Here is a 23460-nt window from a genome sequence, read left to right as displayed (position 1 = left end):
AAAAAGGTCCAAATATCCTCTTGCAAACTTAAGAAACAGAGTGTTCCCAAACTGCTCTATGAAAAGAAAGGTTAAACTCTGTGAGTGGAACGCACACAACACAAAGTAGTTTCTGAGAATGATTCTGTCTAGTTTTTATACAAAGATATTTCCCTTTCTAAGATTGGCCTGAAATCGCTTGAAATCTCCACTTGCAAATTCCACAAAAACAGTGTTTGCAAACTGCTCTGTCTAAAGGAAGGTTCAACTCTGGGAGTTGAACAGACACAACACAAAGAAGTTACTGGGAATTCATCTGTCTAGCAGTATACTGAGAAATCACATTTCCAACGAAGGCCTCAAAGTGGTCCAAATATCCTCTTGCAAACTTAAGAAGCAGAGTGTTTCCCAACTGCTCTATGAAAAGAAAGGTGAAACTCTGTGAGTTGAACGCACACATCACAAAGTAGTTTCTGAGAATGATTCTGTGTAGTTTTGAAACGAGGATATTTCCTTTACTACAATTGGCCTCAAATCGCTTGAAATCTCCACTTGTAAAATCCACAAAAAGAGTGTTTCAAATCTGCTCTGTCTAAAGAAAGGTTCAACTCTGTGAGTTGAATACACACAACATGAAGAATTTACTGAGAATTCATGCGTCTAGCTGCATATGAAGAAATGCCGTTTCCAATGAAGGCGTCAAAGAGGTCTAAATATCCCCTTGCAGACTTAACAAACAGAGTGTTTCCTAACTGCTCTATGAAAAGAAAGGTTAAACTCTGTGAGTGGAACGCACACAACACAAAGTAGTTTCTGAGAATGATTCTGTCTAGTTTTTATACAAAGATATTTCCCTTTCTAAGATTGGCCTGAAATCGCTTGAAATCTCCACTTGCAAATTCCACAAAAAGAGTGTTTGCAAACTGCTCTGTCTAAAGGAAGGTTCAACTCTGGGAGGTGAACAGACACAACACAAAGAAGTTACTGGGAATGCATCTGTCTAGCAGTATACTGAGAAATCCCGTTTCCAACGAAGGCCTCAAAGTGGTCCAAATATCCTCTTGCAAACTTAACAAACAGAATGTTTCCAAACTGCTCTATGAAAAGAAAGGTGAAACTCTGTGAGTTGAACGCACACATCACAAAGTAGTTTCTGAGAATGATTCTGTGTAGTTTTGAAACGAGGATATTTCCTTTACTACAATTGGCCTCAAATCGCTTGAAATCTCCACTTCTAAAATACACAAAAAGAGTGTTTCAAATCTGCTCTGTCTAAAGGAAGGTTCAAATCTGTGAGTTGAATACACACAACACAAAGAAGTTACTGAGAATTCATGTGTCTAGCTGTAGATGAAGAAATCCCGTTTCCAACGAAGGCGTCAAAGAGGTCTAAATATCCCCTTGCAGACTTAACAAACAGAGTGTTTCCAAACTGTTCTATGAAAAGAATGGTTAAACTCTGTGAGTGGAACGCACACAACACAAAGTAGTTTCTGAGAATGATTCTGTCTAGTTTTTATACAAAGATATTTCCCTTTCTAAGATTGGCCTGAAATCGCTTGAAATCTCCACTTGCAAATTCCACAAAAAGAGTGTTTGCAAACTGCTCTGTCTAAAGGAAGGTTCAACTCTGTGAGTTGAATAGACACAACACAAAGAAGTTACTGGGAATTCATCTGTCTAGCATTATCCTGAGAAATCCCGTTTCCAACGAAGGCCTCAAAGTCGTCCAAATATCCTCTTGCAAACTTAAGAAACAGAGTGTTTCCCAACTGCTCTATGAAAAGAAAGGTGAAACTCTGTAAGTTCAACGCACACATCACAAAGTAGTTTCTGAGAATGATTCTGTCTAGTTTTGAAACGAGGATATTTCCTTTACTACAATTGGCCTCAAATCGATTGAAATCTCCACTTGTAAAATCCACAAAAAGAGTGTTTCAAATCTGCTCTGTCTAAAGAAAGGTTCAACTCTGTGAGTTGAATACACACAACACAAAGAAGTTACTGAGAATTCATGCGTCTAGCTGCAGATGAAGAAATCCCGTTTCCAACGAAGGCGTCAAAGAGGTCTAAATATCCCCTTGCAGACTTAACAAACAGAGTGTTTCCAAACTGCTCTATGAAAAGAAAGGTTAAACTCTGTCAGTGGAACGCACACAACACAAAGTAGTTTCTGAGAATGATTCTGTCTAGTTTTTATACAAAGATATTTCCCTTTCTAAGATTGGCCTGAAATCGCTTGAAATCTCCACTTGCAAATTCCACAAAAAGAGTGTTTGCAAACTGCTCTGTCTAAAGGAAGTTTCAACTCTGTGAGTTGAATAGACACAACACAAAGAAGTTACTGGGAATTCATCTGTCTAGCATTATACTGAGAAATCCCGTTTCCAACGAAGGCCTCAAAGTGGTCCAAATATCCTCTTGCAAACATAACAAACAGAGTGTTTCCAAACTGCTCTATGAAAAGAAAGGTGAAACTCTGTGAGTTGAACGCACACATCACAAAGTAGTTTCTGAGAATGATTCTGTCTAGTTTTTAAACGCAGATATTTCCTTTACTCCAATTGGCCTCAAATCGCTTGAAATCTCCACTTGTAAAATCCACAAAAAGAGTGTTTCAAATCTGCTCTGTCTAAAGAAAGCTTCAACTCTGTGAGTTGAATACACACAACACAAAGAAGTTACTGAGAATTCATGTGTCTAGCTGTATATGTAGAAATCCCGTTTCCAACGAAGGCGTCAAAGAGGTCTAAATACCCCCTTGCAGACTTAACAAACAGAGTGTTTCCAAACTGCTCTATGAAAAGAAAGGTTAAACTCTGTGAGTGGAACGCACACAACACAAAGTAGTTTCTGAGAATGATTCTGTCTAGTTTTTATACAAAGATATTTCCCTTTCTAAGATTGGCCTGAAATCGCTTGAAATCTCCACTTGCAAATTCCACAAAAAGAGTGTTTGCAAACTGCTCTGTCTAAGGGAAGGTTCAACTCTGGGAGGTGAACAGACACAACACAAAGAAGTTACTGGGAATTCATCTGTCTAGCAGTATACTGAGAAATCCCGTTTCCAACGAAGGCCTCAAAGTGGTCCAAATATCCTCTTGCAAACTTAACAAACAGAGTGTTTCCAAACTGCTCTATGAAAAAAAAGGTGAAACTCTGTGAGTTGAACGCACACATCACACAGTAGTTTCTGAGAATGATTCTGTCTAGTTTTTAAACGAGGATATTTCCTTTACTACGATTGGCCTCAAATCGCTTGAAATCTCCACTTGTAAAATCCACAAAAAGAGTGTTTCAATTCTCCTCTGTCTAAAGAAAGGTTCAACTCTGTGAGTTGAATACACACAACACAAAGAAGTTACTGAGAATTCATGTGTCTAGCTGTATATGAAGAAATCCCTTTTCCAACGAAGGCGTCAAAAAGGTCCAAATATCCTCTTGCAAACTTAAGAAACAGAGTGTTCCCAAACTGCTCTATGAAAAGAAAGGTTAAACTCTGTGAGTGGAACGCACACAACACAAAGTAGTTTCTGAGAATGATTCTGTCTAGTTTTTATACAAAGATATTTCCCTTTCTAAGATTGGCCTGAAATCGCTTGAAATCTCCACTTGCAAATTCCACAAAAACAGTGTTTGCAAACTGCTCTGTCTAAAGGAAGGTTCAACTCTGGGAGTTGAACAGACACAACACAAAGAAGTTACTGGGAATTCATCTGTCTAGCAGTATACTGAGAAATCACATTTCCAACGAAGGCCTCAAAGTGGTCCAAATATCCTCTTGCAAACTTAAGAAGCAGAGTGTTTCCCAACTGCTCTATGAAAAGAAAGGTGAAACTCTGTGAGTTGAACGCACACATCACAAAGTAGTTTCTGAGAATGATTCTGTGTAGTTTTGAAACGAGGATATTTCCTTTACTACAATTGGCCTCAAATCGCTTGAAATCTCCACTTGTAAAATCCACAAAAAGAGTGTTTCAAATCTGCTCTGTCTAAAGAAAGGTTCAACTCTGTGAGTTGAATACACACAACACGAAGAATTTACTGAGAATTCATGCGTCTAGCTGCATATGAAGAAATCCCGTTTCCAACGAAGGCGTCAAAGAGGTCTAAATATCCCCTTGCAGACTTAACAAACAGAGTGTTTCCTAACTGCTCTATGAAAAGAAAGGTTAAACTCTGTGAGTGGAACGCACACAACACAAAGTAGTTTCTGAGAATGATTCTGTCTAGTTTTTATACAAAGATATTTCCCTTTCTAAGATTGGCCTGAAATCGCTTGAAATCTCCACTTGCAAATTCCACAAAAAGAGTGTTTGCAAACTGCTCTGTCTAAAGGAAGGTTCAACTCTGGGAGGTGAACAGACACAACACAAAGAAGTTACTGGGAATTCATCTGTCTAGCAGTATACTGAGAAATCCCGTTTCCAACGAAGGCCTCAAAGTGGTCCAAATATCCTCTTGCAAACTTAACAAACAGAATGTTTCCAAACTGCTCTATGAAAAGAAAGGTGAAACTCTGTGAGTTGAACGCACACATCACAAAGTAGTTTCTGAGAATGATTCTGTGTAGTTTTGAAACGAGGATATTTCCTTTACTACAATTGGCCTCAAATCGCTTGAAATCTCCACTTCTAAAATACACAAAAAGAGTGTTTCAAATCTGCTCTGTCTAAAGGAAGGTTCAAATCTGTGAGTTGAATACACACAACACAAAGAAGTTACTGAGAATTCATGTGTCTAGCTGTAGATGAAGAAATCCCGTTTCCAACGAAGGCGTCAAAGAGGTCTAAATATCCCCTTGCAGACTTAACAAACAGAGTGTTTCCAAACTGTTCTGTGAAAAGAATGGTTAAACTCTGTGAGTGGAACGCACACAACACAAAGTAGTTTCTGAGAATGATTCTGTCTAGTTTTTATACAAAGATATTTCCCTTTCTAAGATTGGCCTGAAATCGCTTGAAATCTCCACTTGCAAATTCCACAAAAAGAGTGTTTGCAAACTGCTCTGTCTAAAGGAAGGTTCAACTCTGTGAGTTGAATAGACACAACACAAAGAAGTTACTGGGAATTCATCTGTCTAGCATTATCCTGAGAAATCCCGTTTCCAACGAAGGCCTCAAAGTCGTCCAAATATCCTCTTGCAAACTTAACAAACAGAGTGTTTCCAAACTGCTCTATGAAAAGAAAGGTGAAACTGTGTGAGTTGAACGCACACATCACACAGTAGTTTCTGAGAATGATTCTGTCTAGTTTTTAAACGAAGATATTTTCTTTACTCCAATTGGCCTCAAATCGCTTGAAATCTCCACTTGTAAAATCCACAAAAAGAGTGTTTCAAATCTGCTCTGTCTAAAGAAAGGTTCAACTCTGCGGGTTGAATACACACAACACAAAGAAGTTACTGAGAATTCATGTGTCTAGCTGTATATGAAGAAATCCCGTTTCCAACGAAGGCGTCAAAGAGGTCTAAATATCCCCTTGCAGACTTAACCAACAGAGTGTTTCCAAACTGCTCTATGAAAAGAAAGGTTGAACTCTGTGAGTGGAACGCACACAACACAAAGTAGTTTCTGAGAATGATTCTGTCTAGTTTTTATACAAAGATATTTCCCTAAGATTGGCCTGAAATCGCTTGAAATCTCCACTTGCAAATTCCACAAAAAGAGTGTTTGCAAACTGCTCTCTTTAAAAGAAGGTTCAACTCTGTGTGTTGAATAGACACAACACAAAGAATTTACTGGGAATTCATCTGTATAGCATTATCCTGAGAAATCCCGTTTCCAACGAAGGCCTCAAAGTGGTCCAAATATCCTCCTGCAAACTTAAGAAACAGAGTGTTTCCCAACTGCTCTATGAAAACAAAGGTGAAACTGTGAGTTGAACGCACACATCACAAAGTAGTTTCTGAGAATGATTATGTCTAGTTTTTAAACGAAGATATTTCCTTTACTCCAATTGGCCTCAAATCGCTTGAAATCTCCACTTGTAAAATCCACAAAAAGAGTGTTTCAAATCTGCTCTGTCTAAAGAAAGGTTCAACTCTGTGAGTTGAATACACACAACACAAAGAAGTTACTGAGAATTCATGTGTCTAGCTGTAGATGAAGAAATCCCGTTTCCAACGAAGGCGTCAAAGAGGTCTAAATACCCCCTTGCAGACTTAACAAACAGAGTGTTTCCAAACTGCTCTATGAAAAGAAAGGTTAAACTCTTTGAGTGGAACGCACACAACACAAAGTAGTTTCTGAGAATGATTCTGTCTAGTTTTTATACAAAGATATTTCCCTTTCTAAGATTGGCCTGAAATCGCTTGAAATCTCCACTTGCAAATTCCACAAAAAGAGTGTTTGCAAACTGATCTGTCTAAAGGAAGGTTCAACTCTGTGAGTTGAATAGACACAACACAAAGAAGTTACTGGGAATTCATCTGTCTAGCCTTATCCTGAGAAATCCCGTTTCCAACGAAGGCCTCAAAGTGGTCCAAATATCCTCTTGCAAACTTAACAAACAGAGTGTTTCCAAACTGCTCTATGAAAAGAAAGGTGAAACTCTGTGAGTTGAACGCACACATCACAAAGTAGTTTCTGAGAGTGATTCTGTCTAGTTTTGAAACGAGGATATTTCCTTTACTACAATTGGCCTCAAATCGCTTGAAATCTCCACTTGTAAAATCGACAAAAAGAGTGTTTCAAATCTGCTCTGTCTAAAGAAAGGTTCAACTCTGTGAGTTTAATACACACAACACAAAGAGGTTACTGAGAATTCATGTGTCTAGCTGTAGATGAAGAAATCCCGTTTCCAACGAAGGCGTCAAAGAGGTCTAAATATCCCCTTGCAGAGTTAACAAACAGAGTGTTTCCAAACTGCTCTATGAAAAGAAAGGTTAAACTCTGTGAGTGGAACGCACACAACACAAAGAAGTTTCTGAGAATGATTCTGTCTAGTTTTTATACAAAGATATTTCCCTTTCTAAGATTGGCCTGAAATCGCTTGAAATCTCCACTTGCAAATTCCAATAAAAGAGTGTTTGCAAACTGCTCTGTCTAAAGGAAGGTTCAACTCTGTGAGTTGAATAGACACAACACAAAGAAGTTACTGGGAATTCATCTGTCTAGCATTATCCTGAGAAATCCCGTTTCCAACGAAGGCCTCAAAGTCGTCCAAATATCCTCTTGCAAACTTAACAAACAGAGTGTTTCCAAACTGCTCTATGAAAAGAAAGGTGAAACTCTGTGAGTTGAACGCACACATAACAAAGTAGTTTCTGAGAATGATTCTGTCTAGTTTTTAAACGAAGATATTTCCTTTACTCCAATTGGCCTCAAATCGCTTGAAATCTCCACTTGTAAAATCCACAAAAAGAGTGTTTCAAATCTGCTCTGTCTAAAGAAAGGTTCAACTCTGTGAGTTGAATACACACAACAAAAAGAAGTTACTGAGATTTCATGTGTCTAGCTGTAAATGTAGAAATCCCGTTTCCAACGAAGGCGTCAAAGAGGTCTAAATACCCCCTTGCAGACTTAACAAACAGAGTGTTTCCAAACTGCTCTATGAAAAGAAAGGTTAAACTCTGTGAGTGGAACGCACACAACACAAAGTAGTTTCTGAGAATGATTCTGTCTAGTTTTTATACAAAGATATTTCCCTTTCTAAGATTGGCCTGAAATCGATTGAAATCTCCACTTGCAAATTCCACAAAAAGAGTGTTTGCAAACTGCTCTGTCTAAAGGAAGGTTCAACTCTGTGAGTTGAATACACACAACACAAAGAAGTTACTGAGAATTCATGTGTCTAGCTGTAGATGAAGAAATCCCGTTTCCAGTGAAGGCGTCAAAGAGGTCTAAATATCCCCTTACAGACTTAACAAACAGAGTGTTTCCAAACTGCTCTATGAAAAGAAAGGTGAAACTCTGTGAGTGGAACGCACACAACACAATGTAGTTTCTGAGAATGATTCTGTCTACTTTTTATACAAAGACATTTCCCTTTCTAAGATTGGCCTGAAATCGCTTGAAATCTCCACTTGCAAGTTCCACAAAAAGAGTGTATGCAAACTGCTCTGTCTAAAGGAAGTTTCAACTCTGTGAGTTGAATATACACAACACATAAAGTTACTGGGAATTCATCTGTCTAGCATTGTCCTGAGGAATCCCGTTTCCAACGAAGGCCTCAAAGTGGTCCAAATATCCTCTTGCAAACTTAAGAAACAGAGTGTTTCCCAACTGCTCTATGAAAAGAAAGGTGAAACTCTGTAAGTTCAACGCACACATCACAAAGTAGTTTCTGAGAATGATTCTGTCTAGTTTTGAAACGAGGATATTTCCTTTACTACAATTGGCCTCAAGTCGCTTGAAATCTCCACTTGTAAAATCCACAAAAAGAGTGTTTCAAATCTGCTCTGTCTAAAGAAAGGTTCAACTCTGTGAGTTGAATACACACAACACAAAGAAGTTACTGAGAATTCATGTGTCTAGCTGTAGATGAAGAAAGCCCGTTTCCATCGAAGGCGTCAAAGAGGTCTAAATATCCCCTTGCAGACTTAACAAACAGAGTGTTTCCAAACTGCTCTATGAAAAGAAAGGTTAAACTCTGTGAGTGGAACGCACACAACACAAAGTAGTTTCTGAGAATGATTCTGTCTAGTTTTTATACAAAGATATTTCCCTTTCTAAGATTGGCCTGAAATCGCTTGAAATCTCCACTTGCGAATTCCACAAAAAGAGTGTTTGCAAACTGCTCTGTCTAAAGGAAGGTTCAACTCTGTGAGTTGAATAGACACAACACAAAGAAGTTACTGGGAATTCATCTGTCTAGCATTATACTGAGAAATCCCGTTTCCAACGAGGCCTCAAAGTGGTCCAAATATCCTCTTGCAAACTTAACAAACAGAGTGTTTCCAAACTGCTCTATGAAAAGAAAGGTGAAACTCTGTGAGTTGAACGCACACATCACAGAGTAGTTTCTGAGAATGATTCTGTGTAGTTTTTAAACGAGGATATTTCCTTTACTACAATTGGCCTCAAATCGCTTGAAATCTCCACTTGTAAAATCCACAAAAAGAGTGTTTCAAATCTGCTCTGTCTAAAGAAAGGTTCAACTCTGTGAGTTGAATACACACAACACAAAGTAGTTACTGAGAATTCATGTGTCTAGCTGTAGATGAAGAAATCCCGTTTCCAACGAAGGCGTCAAAGAGGTCTAAATATCCCCTTGCAGACTTAACAAACAGAGTGTTTCCAAACTGCTCTATGAAAAGAAAGGTTAAACTCTGTGAGTGGAACGCACACAACACAAAGTAGTTTCTGAGAATGATTCTGTCTAGTTTTTATACAAAGATATTTCCCTTTCTAAGATTGGCCTGAAATCGCTTGAAATCTCCACTTGCAAATTCCACAAAAAGAGTGTTTGCAAACTGCTCTGTCTAAAGGAAGGTTCAACTCTGGGAGTTGAATAGACACAACACAAAGAAGTTACTGGGAATTCATCTGTCTAGCAGTATACTGAGAAATCCCGTTTCCAACGAAGGCCTCAAAGTGGTCCAAATATCCTCTTGCAAACTTAAGAAACAGAGTGTTTCCCAACTGCTCTATGAAAAGAAAGGTGAAACTCTGTGAGTTGAACGCACACATCACAAAGTAGTTTCTGAGAATGATTCTGTCTAGTTTTGAAACGAGGATATTTCCTTTACTACAATTGGCCTCAAATCGCTTGAAATCTCCACTTGTAAAATCCACAAAAAGAGTGTTTCAAATCTGCTCTGTCTAAAGAAAGGTTCAACTCTGTGAGTTGAATACACACAACACAAAGAAGTTACTGAGAATTCATGTGTCTAGCTGTAGATGAAGAAATCCCGTTTCCAACGAAGGCGTCAAAGAGGTCTAAATACCCCCTTGCAGACTTAACAAACAGTGTGTTTCCAAACTGCTCTATGAAAAGAAAGGTTAAACTCTGTGAGTGGAACGCACACAACACAAAGTAGTTTCTGAGAATGATTCTGTCTAGTTTTTATACAAAGATATTTCCTTTTCTAAGATTGGCCTGAAATCGCTTGAAATCTCCACTTTCAAATTCCACAAAAAGAGTGTTTGCAAACTGCTCTGTCTAAAGGAAGTTTCAACTCTGGGAGGTGAACAGACACAACACAAAGAAGTTACTGGGAATTCATCTGTCTAGCAGTATACTGAGAAATCCCGTTTCCAACGAAGGCCTAAAAGTGGTCCAAATATCCTCTTGCAAACTTAACAAACAGAGTGTTTCCAAACTGCTCTATGAAAAGAAAGGTTAAACTCTGTGAGTGGAACGCACACAACACAAAGTAGTTTCTGAGAATGATTCTGTCTAGTTTTTATACAAAGATATTTCCCTTTCTAAGATTGGCCTCAAATCGCTTGAAATCTCCACTTGCAAATTCCACAAAAAGAGTGTTTGCAAACTGCTCTGTCTAAAGGAAGGTTCAACTCTGTGAGTTGAATAGACACAACACAAAGAAGTTACTGGGAATTCATCTGTCTAGCATTATACTGAGAAATCCCGTTTCCAACGAAGGCCTCAAAGTGGTCCAAATATCCTCTTGCAAACTTAACAAACAGAGTGTTTCCAAACTGCTCTATGAAAAGAAAGGTGAAACTCTGTGAGTTGAACGCACACATCACAAAGTAGTTTCTGAGAATGATTCTGTCTAGTTTTTAAACGCAGATATTTCCTTTACTCCAATTGGCCTCAAATCGCTTGAAATCTCCACTTGTAAAATCCACAAAAACAGTGTTTCAAATCTGCTCTGTCTAAAGAAAGCTTCAACTCTGTGAGTTGAATACACACAACACAAAGAAGTTACTGAGAATTCATGTGTCTAGCTGTATATGTAGAAATCCCGTTTCCAACGAAGGCGTCAAAGAGGTCTAAATACCCCCTTGCAGACTTAACAAACAGAGTGTTTCCAAACTGCTCTATGAAAAGAAAGGTTAAACTCTGTGAGTGGAACGCACACAACACAAAGTAGTTTCTGAGAATGATTCTGTCTAGTTTTTATACAAAGATATTTCCCTTTCTAAGATTGGCCTGAAATCGCTTGAAATCTCCACTTGCAAATTCCACAAAAAGAGTGTTTGCAAACTGCTCTGTCTAAGGGAAGGTTCAACTCTGGGAGGTGAACAGACACAACACAAAGAAGTTACTGGGAATTCATCTGTCTAGCAGTATACTGAGAAATCCCGTTTCCAACGAAGGCCTCAAAGTGGTCCAAATATCCTCTTGCAAACTTAACAAACAGAGTGTTTCCAAACTGCTCTATGAAAAAAAAGGTGAAACTCTGTGAGTTGAACGCACACATCACACAGTAGTTTCTGAGAATGATTCTGTCTAGTTTTTAAACGAGGATATTTCCTTTACTACGATTGGCCTCAAATCGCTTGAAATCTCCACTTGTAAAATCCACAAAAAGAGTGTTTCAATTCTCCTCTGTCTAAAGAAAGGTTCAACTCTGTGAGTTGAATACACACAACACAAAGAAGTTACTGAGAATTCATGTGTCTAGCTGTATATGAAGAAATCCCTTTTCCAACGAAGGCGTCAAAAAGGTCCAAATATCCTCTTGCAAACTTAAGAAACAGAGTGTTCCCAAACTGCTCTATGAAAAGAAAGGTTAAACTCTGTGAGTGGAACGCACACAACACAAAGTAGTTTCTGAGAATGATTCTGTCTAGTTTTTATACAAAGATATTTCCCTTTCTAAGATTGGCCTGAAATCGCTTGAAATCTCCACTTGCAAATTCCACAAAAACAGTGTTTGCAAACTGCTCTGTCTAAAGGAAGGTTCAACTCTGGGAGTTGAACAGACACAACACAAAGAAGTTACTGGGAATTCATCTGTCTAGCAGTATACTGAGAAATCACATTTCCAACGAAGGCCTCAAAGTGGTCCAAATATCCTCTTGCAAACTTAAGAAGCAGAGTGTTTCCCAACTGCTCTATGAAAAGAAAGGTGAAACTCTGTGAGTTGAACGCACACATCACAAAGTAGTTTCTGAGAATGATTCTGTGTAGTTTTGAAACGAGGATATTTCCTTTACTACAATTGGCCTCAAATCGCTTGAAATCTCCACTTGTAAAATCCACAAAAAGAGTGTTTCAAATCTGCTCTGTCTAAAGAAAGGTTCAACTCTGTGAGTTGAATACACACAACACGAAGAATTTACTGAGAATTCATGCGTCTAGCTGCATATGAAGAAATCCCGTTTCCAACGAAGGCGTCAAAGAGGTCTAAATATCCCCTTGCAGACTTAACAAACAGAGTGTTTCCTAACTGCTCTATGAAAAGAAAGGTTAAACTCTGTGAGTGGAACGCACACAACACAAAGTAGTTTCTGAGAATGATTCTGTCTAGTTTTTATACAAAGATATTTCCCTTTCTAAGATTGGCCTGAAATCGCTTGAAATCTCCACTTGCAAATTCCACAAAAAGAGTGTTTGCAAACTGCTCTGTCTAAAGGAAGGTTCAACTCTGGGAGGTGAACAGACACAACACAAAGAAGTTACTGGGAATTCATCTGTCTAGCAGTATACTGAGAAATCCCGTTTCCAACGAAGGCCTCAAAGTGGTCCAAATATCCTCTTGCAAACTTAACAAACAGAATGTTTCCAAACTGCTCTATGAAAAGAAAGGTGAAACTCTGTGAGTTGAACGCACACATCACAAAGTAGTTTCTGAGAATGATTCTGTGTAGTTTTGAAACGAGGATATTTCCTTTACTACAATTGGCCTCAAATCGCTTGAAATCTCCACTTCTAAAATACACAAAAAGAGTGTTTCAAATCTGCTCTGTCTAAAGGAAGGTTCAAATCTGTGAGTTGAATACACACAACACAAAGAAGTTACTGAGAATTCATGTGTCTAGCTGTAGATGAAGAAATCCCGTTTCCAACGAAGGCGTCAAAGAGGTCTAAATATCCCCTTGCAGACTTAACAAACAGAGTGTTTCCAAACTGTTCTATGAAAAGAATGGTTAAACTCTGTGAGTGGAACGCACACAACACAAAGTAGTTTCTGAGAATGATTCTGTCTAGTTTTTATACAAAGATATTTCCCTTTCTAAGATTGGCCTGAAATCGCTTGAAATCTCCACTTGCAAATTCCACAAAAAGAGTGTTTGCAAACTGCTCTGTCTAAAGGAAGGTTCAACTCTGTGAGTTGAATAGACACAACACAAAGAAGTTACTGGGAATTCATCTGTCTAGCATTATCCTGAGAAATCCCGTTTCCAACGAAGGCCTCAAAGTCGTCCAAATATCCTCTTGCAAACTTAACAAACAGAGTGTTTCCAAACTGCTCTATGAAAAGAAAGGTGAAACTGTGTGAGTTGAACGCACACATCACACAGTAGTTTATGAGAATGATTCTGTCTAGTTTTTAAACGAAGATATTTTCTTTACTCCAATTGGCCTCAAATCGCTTGAAATCTCCACTTGTAAAATCCACAAAAAGAGTGTTTCAAATCTGCTCTGTCTAAAGAAAGGTTCAACTCTGCGGGTTGAATACACACAACACAAAGAAGTTACTGAGAATTCATGTGTCTAGCTGTATATGAAGAAATCCCGTTTCCAACGAAGGCGTCAAAGAGGTCTAAATATCCCCTTGCAGACTTAACCAACAGAGTGTTTCCAAACTGCTCTATGAAAAGAAAGGTTGAACTCTGTGAGTGGAACGCACACAACACAAAGTAGTTTCTGAGAATGATTCTGTCTAGTTTTTATACAAAGATATTTCCCTAAGATTGGCCTGAAATCGCTTGAAATCTCCACTTGCAAATTCCACAAAAAGAGTGTTTGCAAACTGCTCTCTTTAAAAGAAGGTTCAACTCTGTGTGTTGAATAGACACAACACAAAGAATTTACTGGGAATTCATCTGTATAGCATTATCCTGAGAAATCCCGTTTCCAACGAAGGCCTCAAAGTGGTCCAAATATCCTCCTGCAAACTTAAGAAACAGAGTGTTTCCCAACTGCTCTATGAAAACAAAGGTGAAACTGTGAGTTGAACGCACACATCACAAAGTAGTTTCTGAGAATGATTATGTCTAGTTTTTAAACGAAGATATTTCCTTTACTCCAATTGGCCTCAAATCGCTTGAAATCTCCACTTGTAAAATCCACAAAAAGAGTGTTTCAAATCTGCTCTGTCTAAAGAAAGGTTCAACTCTGTGAGTTGAATACACACAACACAAAGAAGTTACTGAGAATTCATGTGTCTAGCTGTAGATGAAGAAATCCCGTTTCCAACGAAGGCGTCAAAGAGGTCTAAATACCCCCTTGCAGACTTAACAAACAGAGTGTTTCCAAACTGCTCTATGAAAAGAAAGGTTAAACTCTTTGAGTGGAACGCACACAACACAAAGTAGTTTCTGAGAATGATTCTGTCTAGTTTTTATACAAAGATATTTCCCTTTCTAAGATTGGCCTGAAATCGCTTGAAATCTCCACTTGCAAATTCCACAAAAAGAGTGTTTGCAAACTGATCTGTCTAAAGGAAGGTTCAACTCTGTGAGTTGAATAGACACAACACAAAGAAGTTACTGGGAATTCATCTGTCTAGCCTTATCCTGAGAAATCCCGTTTCCAACGAAGGCCTCAAAGTGGTCCAAATATCCTCTTGCAAACTTAACAAACAGAGTGTTTCCAAACTGCTCTATGAAAAGAAAGGTGAAACTCTGTGAGTTGAACGCACACATCACAAAGTAGTTTCTGAGAGTGATTCTGTCTAGTTTTGAAACGAGGATATTTCCTTTACTACAATTGGCCTCAAATCGCTTGAAATCTCCACTTGTAAAATCGACAAAAAGAGTGTTTCAAATCTGCTCTGTCTAAAGAAAGGTTCAACTCTGTGAGTTTAATACACACAACACAAAGAGGTTACTGAGAATTCATGTGTCTAGCTGTAGATGAAGAAATCCCGTTTCCAACGAAGGCGTCAAAGAGGTCTAAATATCCCCTTGCAGAGTTAACAAACAGAGTGTTTCCAAACTGCTCTATGAAAAGAAAGGTTAAACTCTGTGAGTGGAACGCACACAACACAAAGAAGTTTCTGAGAATGATTCTGTCTAGTTTTTATACAAAGATATTTCCCTTTCTAAGATTGGCCTGAAATCGCTTGAAATCTCCACTTGCAAATTCCAATAAAAGAGTGTTTGCAAACTGCTCTGTCTAAAGGAAGGTTCAACTCTGTGAGTTGAATAGACACAACACAAAGAAGTTACTGGGAATTCATCTGTCTAGCATTATCCTGAGAAATCCCGTTTCCAACGAAGGCCTCAAAGTCGTCCAAATATCCTCTTGCAAACTTAACAAACAGAGTGTTTCCAAACTGCTCTATGAAAAGAAAGGTGAAACTCTGTGAGTTGAACGCACACATAACAAAGTAGTTTCTGAGAATGATTCTGTCTAGTTTTTAAACGAAGATATTTCCTTTACTCCAATTGGCCTCAAATCGCTTGAAATCTCCACTTGTAAAATCCACAAAAAGAGTGTTTCAAATCTGCTCTGTCTAAAGAAAGGTTCAACTCTGTGAGTTGAATACACACAACAAAAAGAAGTTACTGAGATTTCATGTGTCTAGCTGTAAATGTAGAAATCCCGTTTCCAACGAAGGCGTCAAAGAGGTCTAAATACCCCCTTGCAGACTTAACAAACAGAGTGTTTCCAAACTGCTCTATGAAAAGAAAGGTTAAACTCTGTGAGTGGAACGCACACAACACAAAGTAGTTTCTGAGAATGATTCTGTCTAGTTTTTATACAAAGATATTTCCCTTTCTAAGATTGGCCTGAAATCGATTGAAATCTCCACTTGCAAATTCCACAAAAAGAGTGTTTGCAAACTGCTCTGTCTAAAGGAAGGTTCAACTCTGTGAGTTGAATACACACAACACAAAGAAGTTACTGAGAATTCATGTGTCTAGCTGTAGATGAAGAAATCCCGTTTCCAGTGAAGGCGTCAAAGAGGTCTAAATATCCCCTTACAGACTTAACAAACAGAGTGTTTCCAAACTGCTCTAAGAAAAGAAAGGTGAAACTCTGTGAGTGGAACGCACACAACACAATGTAGTTTCTGAGAATGATTCTGTCTACTTTTTATACAAAGACATTTCCCTTTCTAAGATTGGCCTGAAATCGCTTGAAATCTCCACTTGCAAGTTCCACAAAAAGAGTGTATGCAAACTGCTCTGTCTAAAGGAAGTTTCAACTCTGTGAGTTGAATATACACAACACAAAAAGTTACTGGGAATTCATCTGTCTAGCATTGTCCTGAGGAATCCCGTTTCCAACGAAGGCCTCAAAGTGGTCCAAATATCCTCTTGCAAACTTAAGAAACAGAGTGTTTCCCAACTGCTCTATGAAAAGAAAGGTGAAACTCTGTAAGTTCAACGCACACATCACAAAGTAGTTTCTGAGAATGATTCTGTCTAGTTTTGAAACGAGGATATTTCCTTTACTACAATTGGCCTCAAGTCGCTTGAAATCTCCACTTGTAAAATCCACAAAAAGAGTGTTTCAAATCTGCTCTGTCTAAAGAAAGGTTCAACTCTGTGAGTTGAATACACACAACACAAAGAAGTTACTGAGAATTCATGTGTCTAGCTGTAGATGAAGAAAGCCCGTTTCCATCGAAGGCGTCAAAGAGGTCTAAATATCCCCTTGCAGACTTAACAAACAGAGTGTTTCCAAACTGCTCTATGAAAAGAAAGGTTAAACTCTGTGAGTGGAACGCACACAACACAAAGTAGTTTCTGAGAATGATTCTGTCTAGTTTTTATACAAAGATATTTCCCTTTCTAAGATTGGCCTGAAATCGCTTGAAATCTCCACTTGCGAATTCCACAAAAAGAGTGTTTGCAAACTGCTCTGTCTAAAGGAAGGTTCAACTCTGTGAGTTGAATAGACACAACACAAAGAAGTTACTGGGAATTCATCTGTCTAGCATTATACTGAGAAATCCCGTTTCCAACGAGGCCTCAAAGTGGTCCAAATATCCTCTTGCAAACTTAACAAACAGAGTGTTTCCAAACTGCTCTATGAAAAGAAAGGTGAAACTCTGTGAGTTGAACGCACACATCACAGAGTAGTTTCTGAGAATGATTCTGTGTAGTTTTTAAACGAGGATATTTCCTTTACTACAATTGGCCTCAAATCGCTTGAAATCTCCACTTGTAAAATCCACAAAAAGAGTGTTTCAAATCTGCTCTGTCTAAAGAAAGGTTCAACTCTGTGAGTTGAATACACACAACACAAAGTAGTTACTGAGAATTCATGTGTCTAGCTGTAGATGAAGAAATCCCGTTTCCAACGAAGGCGTCAAAGAGGTCTAAATATCCCCTTGCAGACTTAACAAACAGAGTGTTTCCAAACTGCTCTATGAAAAGAAAGGTTAAACTCTGTGAGTGGAACGCACACAACACAAAGTAGTTTCTGAGAATGATTCTGTCTAGTTTTTATACAAAGATATTTCCCTTTCTAAGATTGGCCTGAAATCGCTTGAAATCTCCACTTGCAAATTCCACAAAAAGAGTGTTTGCAAACTGCTCTGTCTAAAGGAAGGTTCAACTCTGGGAGTTGAATAGACACAACACAAAGAAGTTACTGGGAATTCATCTGTCTAGCAGTATACTGAGAAATCCCGTTTCCAACGAAGGCCTCAAAGTGGTCCAAATATCCTCTTGCAAACTTAAGAAACAGAGTGTTTCCCAACTGCTCTATGAAAAGAAAGGTGAAACTCTGTGAGTTGAACGCACACATCACAAAGTAGTTTCTGAGAATGATTCTGTCTAGTTTTGAAACGAGGATATTTCCTTTACTACAATTGGCCTCAAATCGCTTGAAATCTCCACTTGTAAAATCCACAAAAAGAGTGTTTCAAATCTGCTCTGTCTAAAGAAAGGTTCAACTCTGTGAGTTGAATACACACAACACAAAGAAGTTACTGAGAATTCATGTGTCTAGCTGTAGATGAAGAAATCCCGTTTCCAACGAAGGCGTCAAAGAGGTCTAAATACCCCCTTGCAGACTTAACAAACAGTGTGTTTCCAAACTGCTCTATGAAAAGAAAGGTTAAACTCTGTGAGTGGAACGCACACAACACAAAGTAGTTTCTGAGAATGATTCTGTCTAGTTTTTATACAAAGATATTTCCTTTTCTAAGATTGGCCTGAAATCGCTTGAAATCTCCACTTTCAAATTCCACAAAAAGAGTGTTTGCAAACTGCTCTGTCTAAAGGAAGTTTCAACTCTGGGAGGTGAACAGACACAACACAAAGAAGTTACTGGGAATTCATCTGTCTAGCAGTATACTGAGAAATCCCGTTTCCAACGAAGGCCTAAAAGTGGTCCAAATATCCTCTTGCAAACTTAACAAACAGAGTGTTTCCAAACTGCTCTATGAAAAGAAAGGTTAAACTCTGTGAGTGGAACGCACACAACACAAAGTAGTTTCTGAGAATGATTCTGTCTAGTTTTTATACAAAGATATTTCCCTTTCTAAGATTGGCCTCAAATCGCTTGAAATCTCCACTTGCAAATTCCACAAAAACAGTGTTTCCAAACTGCTCTGTCTAAAGAAAGGTTCAACTCTGTGAGGTGAATAGACACAACACAAAGAAGTTACTGGGAATTCATCTGTCTAGCATTATACTGAGAAATCCCGTTTCCAACGAAGGCCTCAAAGTGGTCCAAATATCCTCTTGCAAACTTAACAAACAGAGTGTTTCCCAACTGCTCTATGAAAAGAAAGGTGAAACTCTGTGAGTTGAACGCACACATCACACAGTAGTTTCTGAGAAAGATTCTGTCTAGTTTTAAAACGAGGATATTTCCTTTACTACAATTGGCCTCAAATCGCTTGAAATCTCCACTTGTAAAATCCACAAAAAGAGTGTTTCAAATCTGCTCTGTCTAAAGAAAGCTTCAACTCTGTGAGTTGAATACACACAACACAAAGAAGTTACTGAGAATTCATGTGTCTAGCTGTATATGTAGAAATCCCGTTTCCAACGAAGGCGTCAAAGAGGTCTAAATACCCCCTTGCAGACTTAACAAACAGAGTGTTTCCAAACTGCTCTATGAAAAGAAAGGTTAAACTCTGTGAGTGGAACGCACACAACACAAAGTAGTTTCTGAGAATGATTCTGTCTAGTTTTTATACAAAGATATTTCCCTTTCTAAGATTGGCCTGAAATCGCTTGAAATCTCCACTTGCAAATTCCACAAAAAGAGTGTTTGCAAACTGCTCTGTCTAAGGGAAGGTTCAACTCTGGGAGGTGAACAGACACAACACAAAGAAGTTACTGGGAATTCATCTGTCTAGCAGTATACTGAGAAATCCCGTTTCCAACGAAGGCCTCAAAGTGGTCCAAATATCCTCTTGCAAACTTAACAAACAGAGTGTTTCCAAACTGCTCTATGAAAAAAAAGGTGAAACTCTGTGAGTTGAACGCACACATCACACAGTAGTTTCTGAGAATGATTCTGTCTAGTTTTTAAACGAGGATATTTCCTTTACTACGATTGGCCTCAAATCGCTTGAAATCTCCACTTGTAAAATCCACAAAAAGAGTGTTTCAATTCTCCTCTGTCTAAAGAAAGGTTCAACTCTGTGAGTTGAATACACACAACACAAAGAAGTTACTGAGAATTCATGTGTCTAGCTGTATATGAAGAAATCCCTTTTCCAACGAAGGCGTCAAAAAGGTCCAAATATCCTCTTGCAAACTTAAGAAACAGAGTGTTCCCAAACTGCTCTATGAAAAGAAAGGTTAAACTCTGTGAGTGGAACGCACACAACACAAAGTAGTTTCTGAGAATGATTCTGTCTAGTTTTTATACAAAGATATTTCCCTTTCTAAGATTGGCCTGAAATCGCTTGAAATCTCCACTTGCAAATTCCACAAAAACAGTGTTTGCAAACTGCTCTGTCTAAAGGAAGGTTCAACTCTGGGAGTTGAACAGACACAACACAAAGAAGTTACTGGGAATTCATCTGTCTAGCAGTATACTGAGAAATCACATTTCCAACGAAGGCCTCAAAGTGGTCCAAATATCCTCTTGCAAACTTAAGAAGCAGAGTGTTTCCCAACTGCTCTATGAAAAGAAAGGTGAAACTCTGTGAGTTGAACGCACACATCACAAAGTAGTTTCTGAGAATGATTCTGTGTAGTTTTGAAACGAGGATATTTCCTTTACTACAATTGGCCTCAAATCGCTTGAAATCTCCACTTGTAAAATCCACAAAAAGAGTGTTTCAAATCTGCTCTGTCTAAAGAAAGGTTCAACTCTGTGAGTTGAATACACACAACACGAAGAATTTACTGAGAATTCATGCGTCTAGCTGCATATGAAGAAATCCCGTTTCCAACGAAGGCGTCAAAGAGGTCTAAATATCCCCTTGCAGACTTAACAAACAGAGTGTTTCCTAACTGCTCTATGAAAAGAAAGGTTAAACTCTGTGAGTGGAACGCACACAACACAAAGTAGTTTCTGAGAATGATTCTGTCTAGTTTTTATACAAAGATATTTCCCTTTCTAAGATTGGCCTGAAATCGCTTGAAATCTCCACTTGCAAATTCCACAAAAAGAGTGTTTGCAAACTGCTCTGTCTAAAGGAAGGTTCAACTCTGGGAGGTGAACAGACACAACACAAAGAAGTTACTGGGAATTCATCTGTCTAGCAGTATACTGAGAAATCCCGTTTCCAACGAAGGCCTCAAAGTGGTCCAAATATCCTCTTGCAAACTTAACAAACAGAATGTTTCCAAACTGCTCTATGAAAAGAAAGGTGAAACTCTGTGAGTTGAACGCACACATCACAAAGTAGTTTCTGAGAATGATTCTGTGTAGTTTTGAAACGAGGATATTTCCTTTACTACAATTGGCCTCAAATCGCTTGAAATCTCCACTTCTAAAATACACAAAAAGAGTGTTTCAAATCTGCTCTGTCTAAAGGAAGGTTCAAATCTGTGAGTTGAATACACACAACACAAAGAAGTTACTGAGAATTCATGTGTCTAGCTGTAGATGAAGAAATCCCGTTTCCAACGAAGGCGTCAAAGAGGTCTAAATATCCCCTTGCAGACTTAACAAACAGAGTGTTTCCAAACTGTTCTATGAAAAGAATGGTTAAACTCTGTGAGTGGAACGCACACAACACAAAGTAGTTTCTGAGAATGATTCTGTCTAGTTTTTATACAAAGATATTTCCCTTTCTAAGATTGGCCTGAAATCGCTTGAAATCTCCACTTGCAAATTCCACAAAAAGAGTGTTTGCAAACTGCTCTGTCTAAAGGAAGGTTCAACTCTGTGAGTTGAATAGACACAACACAAAGAAGTTACTGGGAATTCATCTGTCTAGCATTATCCTGAGAAATCCCGTTTCCAACGAAGGCCTCAAAGTCGTCCAAATATCCTCTTGCAAACTTAACAAACAGAGTGTTTCCAAACTGCTCTATGAAAAGAAAGGTGAAACTGTGTGAGTTGAACGCACACATCACACAGTAGTTTCTGAGAATGATTCTGTCTAGTTTTTAAACGAAGATATTTTCTTTACTCCAATTGGCCTCAAATCGCTTGAAATCTCCACTTGTAAAATCCACAAAAAGAGTGTTTCAAATCTGCTCTGTCTAAAGAAAGGTTCAACTCTGCGGGTTGAATACACACAACACAAAGAAGTTACTGAGAATTCATGTGTCTAGCTGTATATGAAGAAATCCCGTTTCCAACGAAGGCGTCAAAGAGGTCTAAATATCCCCTTGCAGACTTAACCAACAGAGTGTTTCCAAACTGCTCTATGAAAAGAAAGGTTGAACTCTGTGAGTGGAACGCACACAACACAAAGTAGTTTCTGAGAATGATTCTGTCTAGTTTTTATACAAAGATATTTCCCTAAGATTGGCCTGAAATCGCTTGAAATCTCCACTTGCAAATTCCACAAAAAGAGTGTTTGCAAACTGCTCTCTTTAAAAGAAGGTTCAACTCTGTGTGTTGAATAGACACAACACAAAGAATTTACTGGGAATTCATCTGTATAGCATTATCCTGAGAAATCCCGTTTCCAACGAAGGCCTCAAAGTGGTCCAAATATCCTCCTGCAAACTTAAGAAACAGAGTGTTTCCCAACTGCTCTATGAAAACAAAGGTGAAACTGTGAGTTGAACGCACACATCACAAAGTAGTTTCTGAGAATGATTATGTCTAGTTTTTAAACGAAGATATTTCCTTTACTCCAATTGGCCTCAAATCGCTTGAAATCTCCACTTGTAAAATCCACAAAAAGAGTGTTTCAAATCTGCTCTGTCTAAAGAAAGGTTCAACTCTGTGAGTTGAATACACACAACACAAAGAAGTTACTGAGAATTCATGTGTCTAGCTGTAGATGAAGAAATCCCGTTTCCAACGAAGGCGTCAAAGAGGTCTAAATACCCCCTTGCAGACTTAACAAACAGAGTGTTTCCAAACTGCTCTATGAAAAGAAAGGTTAAACTCTTTGAGTGGAACGCACACAACACAAAGTAGTTTCTGAGAATGATTCTGTCTAGTTTTTATACAAAGATATTTCCCTTTCTAAGATTGGCCTGAAATCGCTTGAAATCTCCACTTGCAAATTCCACAAAAAGAGTGTTTGCAAACTGATCTGTCTAAAGGAAGGTTCAACTCTGTGAGTTGAATAGACACAACACAAAGAAGTTACTGGGAATTCATCTGTCTAGCCTTATCCTGAGAAATCCCGTTTCCAACGAAGGCCTCAAAGTGGTCCAAATATCCTCTTGCAAACTTAACAAACAGAGTGTTTCCAAACTGCTCTATGAAAAGAAAGGTGAAACTCTGTGAGTTGAACGCACACATCACAAAGTAGTTTCTGAGAGTGATTCTGTCTAGTTTTGAAACGAGGATATTTCCTTTACTACAATTGGCCTCAAATCGCTTGAAATCTCCACTTGTAAAATCGACAAAAAGAGTGTTTCAAATCTGCTCTGTCTAAAGAAAGGTTCAACTCTGTGAGTTTAATACACACAACACAAAGAGGTTACTGAGAATTCATGTGTCTAGCTGTAGATGAAGAAATCCCGTTTCCAACGAAGGCGTCAAAGAGGTCTAAATATCCCCTTGCAGAGTTAACAAACAGAGTGTTTCCAAACTGCTCTATGAAAAGAAAGGTTAAACTCTGTGAGTGGAACGCACACAACACAAAGAAGTTTCTGAGAATGATTCTGTCTAGTTTTTATACAAAGATATTTCCCTTTCTAAGATTGGCCTGAAATCGCTTGAAATCTCCACTTGCAAATTCCAATAAAAGAGTGTTTGCAAACTGCTCTGTCTAAAGGAAGGTTCAACTCTGTGAGTTGAATAGACACAACACAAAGAAGTTACTGGGAATTCATCTGTCTAGCATTATCCTGAGAAATCCCGTTTCCAACGAAGGCCTCAAAGTCGTCCAAATATCCTCTT

Source organism: Pan troglodytes, chromosome 20 (genome assembly GCF_028858775.2).
Source record: "Pan troglodytes isolate AG18354 chromosome 20, NHGRI_mPanTro3-v2.0_pri, whole genome shotgun sequence".
Classification (NCBI taxonomy): domain Eukaryota; kingdom Metazoa; phylum Chordata; class Mammalia; order Primates; family Hominidae; genus Pan; species Pan troglodytes.
The sequence above is the reverse complement of the archived record's forward strand: the minus strand, read 5'-3'. Positions refer to the sequence as shown.